Here is an 8,509-nt window from a genome sequence, read left to right on the forward strand (position 1 = left end):
CAAATAATAAGCTTCACTCATTTTGAATTGGATAATTTGGGGTTTCCACAAAAGCTTCATTTGAATTGTACATCAAAAGTTCTCTCTTTTTTTTAGCTGTTATTGACACTACCAAAAAGTCATTCTGCACTTTTTTAATGTTATTTTTCTCCTAAATTTGTCTATGGGAAGGGTGCATGTTAACTATTTTGGAGTGCCAAAAACAACACCGCTAATCCACTACATACCTTAGAGGTGTATATTGTATATAGAGTTTAATGGACTTTGTTTGACTCCAAGCCTAAGTATATTCAATACAGGCTTGAGGTAACTTAGTAGTACTCCTGTCCAGTTGTAAGTGAGAGGTCATATGCTTGATTCTCATCGAAGAAGAATTCGACCCAAATTATACAGCTAGCCCATTGTGAGACTTAATCTACTTCCTAACCCCTTATTGTGGATAATAAAAGTATAATAGTATTTCTCTTTACTTTTAGAAGGACCTTAAATCGGTTGAATTCCTTGTACGTTCATGGCACCTGTCCATCCCCTGGCAAATAATTGGCTAGGAAGCAAATGTCAGGATTTGTAGAAGTTGGGGGCTCTAGAGAGGGAGAGATTTTTTAGTAGAATCAGAATACGGGATGATACACCACATATCATTATACAACTGGAGAGACTTGGAAGAAAAAAAAAAGTTCCTCTAATTATATAATGACATATGACATACCGCCTTATATTTCGGTCACCCTGAAAAATCTCTCTGAGAGGAGGAGGTGATGGGTGGTGTGGATGACAGGGCCGAGAGGTTTTTTTTTTTTTTTTTTTTTTTTTTGATAATAGAAAACAGTGGAAAGACCTTTTTACCTCTGCATGTGATGTTATTAAAAGAAGAAGGCTTAATTGTAATTATGGTCCCTGAACTTTATGGGTAGTTTAATTTAGTCTAAGAACTTCCATGTTAGTTTCTTTAGTCTTCGAACTTAACAATATGTTGTACCACTGGTCATTTTCACTAACGGCATCCTTTTTTTGCGTTAAATCTAGGGGTATAATAAGAACTTCAACTTAAAACTTAAAAAAAAAACTGAAAATTCATAAATAACTATCTAAAACTTTAAACAAAGTGTAATTTGAACAATAAAAGTAAAAAATGAAAATGGTTGGACTTTAGTAACTTGTAAATATTAAGCAATGTGATTTCAAAGTTAGTAGGAGATCAAAATGTAGTTGGACTTAGCACAACTAACGAATCACATATTAAATTAAGAAAAAAAAAATCCTTTGTATTCAATTTTCTTACACAAAAAAAAAAAAATCTGATTTTTATGGTTTTTTTTCTCCTCATTTTTTAATTCATTTTTAGTGATGTGAGTTGAAGTTCCAAATATATCCCTAAATTTTACCAAAAAATAGACGGCGTTAGTGAAAAGGAAAAATTGTAGCAATTGTCCCTCAATTTTATTTTGGTGACCATTGGTCTGTCAACTCATCAAAATGTGCAGCTATGATCATTTTCATTAACACCATCAAATAATTCCGTTAAATTCAGTCACGTGACTGTTTGTAAGGGAAAAACCCAATTTCAATAAAAGGAGTGGCCACATTTGTTGTGTACATGTTCTATAAAAACAAGCTGAAGCTCTTGAAGCCATCAGAGAAGATAGTGATTTCACTTGAGCCTTTTGGTTTTGGGCTCCTCACTGTTTCTCCGGTGAGGGTCTTACCGAAGAAACTAATCCAATTTGCTCCGAGTGGATTGGTCAACATGGTGGGAATTTGAGGAACATGAGATTGGGCATCGAGGAAGTTTCAATTAGGAATGGGAGGAGTTTCAATTGGGGATGGGTTTTGAGTTCAATTGACTTCAACCCTCGGGAAATATTATGTTTCTTTATTTGCCCTAACAATCATTCTCATGTGCCACGTACGTGACTAAGTTTAACGAAACTATTGGCAATGTTAACGAAAAAGATCATAGTTCCACATTTTGACGAGTTGAGGGATCAATAGTCACAGAAATAAAGCTGAGGAACTATTGCTCCAATATGACCAATAGTACAAAACATTATTCATGAATCTCTCTTCATTTCTCATCCATATTAAGCACACATAACGTCCAATTCATGAATCTCTCTTCATTTCTCTTCTTCTTCTTGCTCTTACATAACCATATCGCACCATAATTTCTTCATTTAGGACAAAAACTTATATATGATCTAAATTTTTTTATCGGTTGTGTTGCTAAAGATTCAACCTTAAGGTTAGGCTCTAGGTCTACTGTCCCATTTTGTGTGTCTCTTTATTTATAAGTTAAATTAGAGAACATGTGTCAAAATTTTATCAAAAGAGACACAAATGAGACACACAAAAGGAAACAGGAGACCTGCAGCCTTAATGTTAGGCTTGAAGCTCTTCCACACCTCTTAAGCGTTCCGATTGAAATGAGTCTTTTTGGATGCTGTAAAACATCGAAAACCTACTCCATTGAGGTCTTAGGAGCTGCCACATTAAATTTCTATACAACCCTTGAGACTGCTCTCCAAATGTTTGACGTAATGCCTCAATTGGTTGTTGAGCAATTCGGCACAGCTGACATGTGACTGAGTTGTTTCGGGTTGATCAATATGGCAACCATGACCAATGATCCCCATTTTTAGTAGTGTCGTGTCTGCCTAACCCATCTTCTGCTCCTATGTTATTGTGGTTACTTTGATCGGTTTTACTTAACTACTAGTGCTTGTACATTGCATACTAGATGGTGTCACTTTTGAAGGTTGAGCCCACTCGAATTTGCATTAAAACCTTGGTCAAATTGGATCTTTCGTTGTTGAATAAAAAATTTGCAAGTATTGGTAACTTTCTTAGGGTAACTTTCTTAAAACTTCTGTCCAAAATAAAAGATTTATGGGGCAAATAATGAACAAAAGTTTAAAAGACCATTTTATACGTAGTGATAAGTACAGAGATTATTATCCTTTTTTTTTTTTTTCTGAATAGTAGATGATTTATTAAAGGATAATACAAAGGGATGGCCAAAAAATGACAAACTAAAACCCAACGTGAATATCGGAAGTAAAAACTGCATCTTACGTAAGATACGCTGCCCGACAAATATTACGAAAAAACAACAAGAATGGCCGCTGTAAAATAATATTCCCAAAAAAATCGTATGAGATAAAACTTCGAGATAGGAAAAAGAGCGTCACAAATCACACAAACTAAAGATAAGAAGTAACTGACAGCCTCTTCCATCCACATTCCACATCCCTGCTCACTATAAGATCCATATCACCAACAAAACAAATAAATAAATAAAATTAGAAATTAAAGGAAGTGGAGATAAGCAGATGTTTGAATACTTACTCAAAAATAGGAGAAAATTAAAAATTCTTCGACTTCTAATTCTGAACTAAAATTCTAATTGAGGGAATATTTAATGATTAGTGCTTCAGTTTTTAAGTATCCTTTGGTTACAATTTAGTTAGCATAATGCTAGGCAAAAAACTGGTAGACTAAATTCAATTGGGTTAAGAAGTGACCATTTACTATAGTAGTGGAAATGTATTAGCTTTTACATAAGACATAGATTCAATTTTAGTCATTGACTAATATAACATCTAATTTAATAAAATTTATCATTTGACCCAAAAAAAAAAAAAATCTCAATTTAGTTAAAAGTTAGTTTAAAAAATTAGTTTATGTAGCATTATTTATTTAGTTCTAAAAAAAAGTTTCCTATGGTATGACACGTGGAAGATACCCATTAGGGGGATGCACGTGCACCAATGGAACGAGATGACTTGTACGCGCGGACACACCATCCTCTCCGTGCACCTCAGATTCCTCGAGAGACCATTTTGTATAAAAACTCAACTGACTGTTCCAATCCCAAATAATTCATTTCAAAATTCAAAAGAAAAGGGAAAGAAAAGCAACAGACCGAAATGGATTTGGGAAAAATTTCAAGGGCAAACTCCATGGACGAAGAATTCGAATTCTTGGAAATCGAAGACGGAGAAGAAGTCTTGGGTCTCACACATTGGGAATTCATCGACGCCTCCGACGCCGACTCAGAGGAAAACCACCACCACCACCGCTCCGACTCCGAACAAACGGACAAAGACGAAGAAGCAAATCGGTTCGATAGGCTTATCATCGGGCCCGCTTCATTTTCCCCTTTGATCCCTCCGCCGGTGGCCGATCCGATCCCCGCCCAACGTCGTCGCCGCCCCCATCTCGTCCGATTTGTGGATGTGGGTCTCAATCTCAAACTCCGTAGCGATTGGGACGACGGCAGCGATGAGGATGAGGGTCATGGTGAGGAGGAGGCGGAGGAGGATGGGTATGGATTAGACGACGAGCTGGTGCCGTGGTCGGTCAGCGACAAGTTCGGGCGGCAGAGGATGAGGAAATTGGGGAAGAGGATGATTCCGAAGATGAACAATTCGAAGCGGTCTCCGTACATGGTTGCGAGGCCTGGCTGCGTTCGCGGGAAGCATGGCCTGGGATTGAAGCATATTTACTGACAAAGATTGGAGCTTTGGAGATTTGGTTATCTTTTTATAACTGGGTTTAGATGTATTTAAATTTAATATGTTAATTTGGTAAATATGGGTTGATTCTGTGTCTCTGTCCGACTTATGATGTTTCATCATCATTTAAGAATATAATATATTTAGTTGATGACGTTACTGTCTCTGTATGTTTTGTTATTTGTTCTACATTGGTTCTTTGTCCATGTGCTTTGTCTTTTTTTTTTGTTTTTTTTGGTTTTTCTGGAACCGGTTTGGTTGAGGTTAAAGTTTTGCCTGCTTGTGATGGATGTTGAGGTAATTAGGGAAGGAAAACGGAAATTTTGAAGGGCAACTATTTGGAATTGGGGTCCATTTGTGATGCAATTGCTGCTTTACATTTGATCAGTCTGATGGTTGATGAATATATCCGTTCCTGCTCCGGAGCACCTTAGAATTTTCGATCCTCGACTTTACTCTATGATTTATGATTGAATTTTGATTTTGTTTTTCTTAGAATTTTGAAGTTTTGTTGGATTAGATTGATGTAGTTGTCCCTTCATCTTTGGTTTTAGAATTAATCAGAAAGAATACTGCGCCTTGAAGAATACTTCAGATGAAATTGCAAGTTTTCCCTTCATCTGCGAAACGAGTGTTGTTTAAGCTGTTAGATTTTGATTTCCACAAGTGTTAGATCTTCTATTTTTAGTTTCAGCATCTCACGTTGTTACGTACCATTGAAGAAAACTTGCAATAGTTGGCATTCCCTTCTGTACATTTGTGAATTCAGGCTACCAGTCATCAACATTTCTGGAATTTATGCTTCCATGTCTACACCATTCACCAGTTTTTTGTTTCTCTTGGTTTATCCTTTGTATTAACGGGAAATTCTTTGTCGCGCATTTTTCTGCATGAAATCCAATGCTTCTTCAAGACCAGTGAAGCTTTGGGCTTTTGAAGGATGCTTATTTATGATCAATTCTGGAAGCTGTATTGTTGCTCGTCCGCTACCCAAACATGCCCTTACATGTTTTGGACTAGTTTCAGAGGATGGCCTTTTGTGGTTAAATTCATGATAATGATGTAAGCCCTAACCCCAACCAAAGCATCTCTTTTATCGAAAGTAAAAGGCGTCATTCCTCAAAATCTTATATCATTAAAACAAAAAGAAAACTAATGAAAAAAAGTTTGAAAACTTTGAATTTTAATAAAAAATCATGCAACAACTTTATTTAATAATTAAGATAAAGCTCAACATTAAATCAGTCAAAATAAGATGACTCGAACAATTAATTTCCGATTTTGCCTCTAACGGCAAGTCTCTTGTCTGTCCAATATCTCTTCCTGATCTCTCTGCAATACTGTGTCTCCCTCTCTCTCCATGACACAACGACAACGATCTCCACCACCACTGCTACCTCAGACCCACCCCGACCCCGACCAACGAAAAGCTTGGCTCCACTGACCTTAATTCAATCTTCCAGTCTTTGGTGTCTTGCTGTTTCATTTGAGCCCATGCCACTCATTTTCGTCTGAATCTGCGAGAGAGGAAGAAGAACCGCGTCTGAATCCTCCTCTTCCGTGCTCTGTCGCCCCAACCGTCACCACCTTCGCCGTCTCACCCGCTCTCAATCATCATCAGGTACTACTCTCACTCATTTCCTCATTGTCTCCGTCCATTGACGTCGAGCAGAACTGCATCAGCGTCTACAACAACGTCGCTGGAGTTCCTGTCGAGATTCACCAGGAGGAGAGGGTCTATGTACATCTCCTGGCTAGTAGCAATTACTATGATACGGTGAAGAAGACCACCGGTGGACGCAACGGCTACGGCCCCAAGGGTACGAACATCTTCTCCACCGAGTTCGTCATCGAGACGACGGACGTGATTTATTGAGGATTACTATGACTAATTTTTCTATGGGGTTGAAATGGATTTCCGAATTCCGATTGACCAAATATTGCAGCAGGATGTATACATGTATCTACCTATATGGGTTTGAAATGGATTTCCAATCGATGAGAGTTGATGTATACATGTACTCTACCTATAAAATTCACATTCTTTCCCAAATGCTCTTCAGTTCACAACATTCACTAGCATGCTTGTGTAAGTTTTTATAAAATGATTGCAGTGATGATAGTTTAGAATGGTTACTTGGATAATTTTTTTGAAAATTTCTGTTGTGATATTTTTGTAGTCTGTTGTTTAATGAAATCTGCATAGTTTGTCCAGTTGGGTTTTGTGTACAGACAAACCGATGAATGCTCAAAACTGTAGGATAAATCTTAGAAGAACAACTTGAAACGGGTCAACAAACTCGTGTAAAAAGTTTGCCTATGGGAAGTCCCGAAGACTCACAAGTTTTTTCGCGTGCTTGACTCTAGTTCATATAAGTTTCTCCTCGATAGTTAATGGTTGTCATTTGTATGATATTTTCCTCACTTTTCATAGGTGAAAGTGGAAGATGCATCTCTTCTTGCATTAGAACACGAAGGCCGTCGAGCATCGCTAGCAGAACCTAAAGTCGACATGTTACGGTAGATGGTCTCTTGCGTTTCGGCGAGGGGAATGCAGGAATATGCTTGAACATTGAAGATTTCTTGTAGATATGGCTTTGGGCTCGCCTGCTTTTCTCTGGGTATGTGAGATGCAGTATTTGGCATTCTTATAAGTTGATCTATTACGATCGGGTGATTTTGAGCTTACTCGGTCAAATTCTTATTACACATCGCTTGCTTGTTCGCGTAACTGAACAACCATTTATACATTGAAGTGTTTGCTTGTAGTTCATTACTGATCTCAAGATCGAGTTGAGACAGGCAATGGTGACCCAAAGTATTTGTATTCTCAAATTGAAATGAGGCAACTTAGTCAAGATTACAACGGAGTTGATGCTATAACCTTGAAAACGAGGGTCAACCTTGACCTTATTTGCTGGTTCTTAAACAAACCTGAAATTGGTGCATTACATGAATAATGATATTTGATCAATTTTTTTGCTAGGAACAACTTACAAGAGAACAATAACTTGGACTCGGACTCACGCGTGTTAGAGGCAAGTGAATTTTACAGGTTGTAAATTGAAAAACTCATCGATTGGTCATTCTGCGTTGAATAATGTAAGTGTTTGTTTCCTTGTTTAACAATGAATTGGCAATTTAACTGTTGTTCCTCACAGTCGGCTTCCTCTAAACCTCAATTGGGAGCTACTGTTCTAAGTATCTCACTAAATGATAGAAAGGTATGAAGTTGGGCTGACATCTGTTCTCTCAGTGATACATGGGTTGATTTAGTAATCTAGTTTTAATTCTTCTTGTTCGGGCGAAGATTTCTCTGGAGAAGGATCTTTGAACCTCAGCACAGCTTCCCAAGGGATTGGCACTTTGGATGTGTAGTCGGGCTCTTGCTTGTTGATGTGCTACAAGAAGAGGACAGAATTAGTTCTGAAAGGTGTCTTTGTGGGGCCTTAGGTGTAGGCCTTGAGGCTCGCAATCAAAACTAAGTGAGAGTTAGGTGTGTCACTACTATCTCAGTATAGCAAATGTAGAACAAGCGTGTTTTTAGTCGATTACTTGTGCCCCAAGTTACTCGGACTTCTTGTTATCAAAGAATTGTCGTGGATGGATTAAGTCCATATTAAGTTCTTTTTCTTGCCTTGTAAACAAGGACTTTTAGTTCATGGTCGTCTTGTATGTTCGAATGAAGGGAGTTCAGATCCCCTTAAGTCATTTATTTGGTTCTTGATTGATTTTAATGTAAACTAACCAGATCCAGATATAGATAAGACTCTTAAAGTAGGAAAACAAGTGGATATGACTTGAATACACACTGAAGAATGCATTAAGTAATAGATCTATAAATTTAGAAAACAAACAAAGAGCTTCGGGCAAGATTTCACCTTGTATGGCAAGGCTAAACTTCTTGCAGTTACTTCTCTTTGAATTAACAGGAGTTTATATGCTAAAAAGGGATGGATGGTAAACAGGTTTACACAAGGGAATCGATACTACGC

At 37.6% G+C, this 8,509-nt stretch overlaps 1 long non-coding RNA gene across 1 annotated transcript; it reads left to right on the plus strand.

Moving 5' to 3' along the window:
- Positions 1–5,755: 5,755 nt before the first annotated feature.
- On the plus strand, positions 5,756–8,237 carry LOC125475770. Its single transcript, XR_007257182.1, has 2 exons — positions 5,756–7,135; positions 7,501–8,237. It is a non-coding gene; the product is annotated as an uncharacterized LOC125475770 (long non-coding RNA).
- Positions 8,238–8,509: the final 272 nt, after the last annotated feature.

The sequence above is a fragment of a genome, unplaced genomic scaffold (assembly GCF_019419815.1).
Source record: "Pyrus x bretschneideri cultivar Hongxiangsu unplaced genomic scaffold, Pyrus_bretschneideri_v1 Contig16, whole genome shotgun sequence".
Taxonomy (NCBI): domain Eukaryota; kingdom Viridiplantae; phylum Streptophyta; class Magnoliopsida; order Rosales; family Rosaceae; genus Pyrus; species Pyrus x bretschneideri.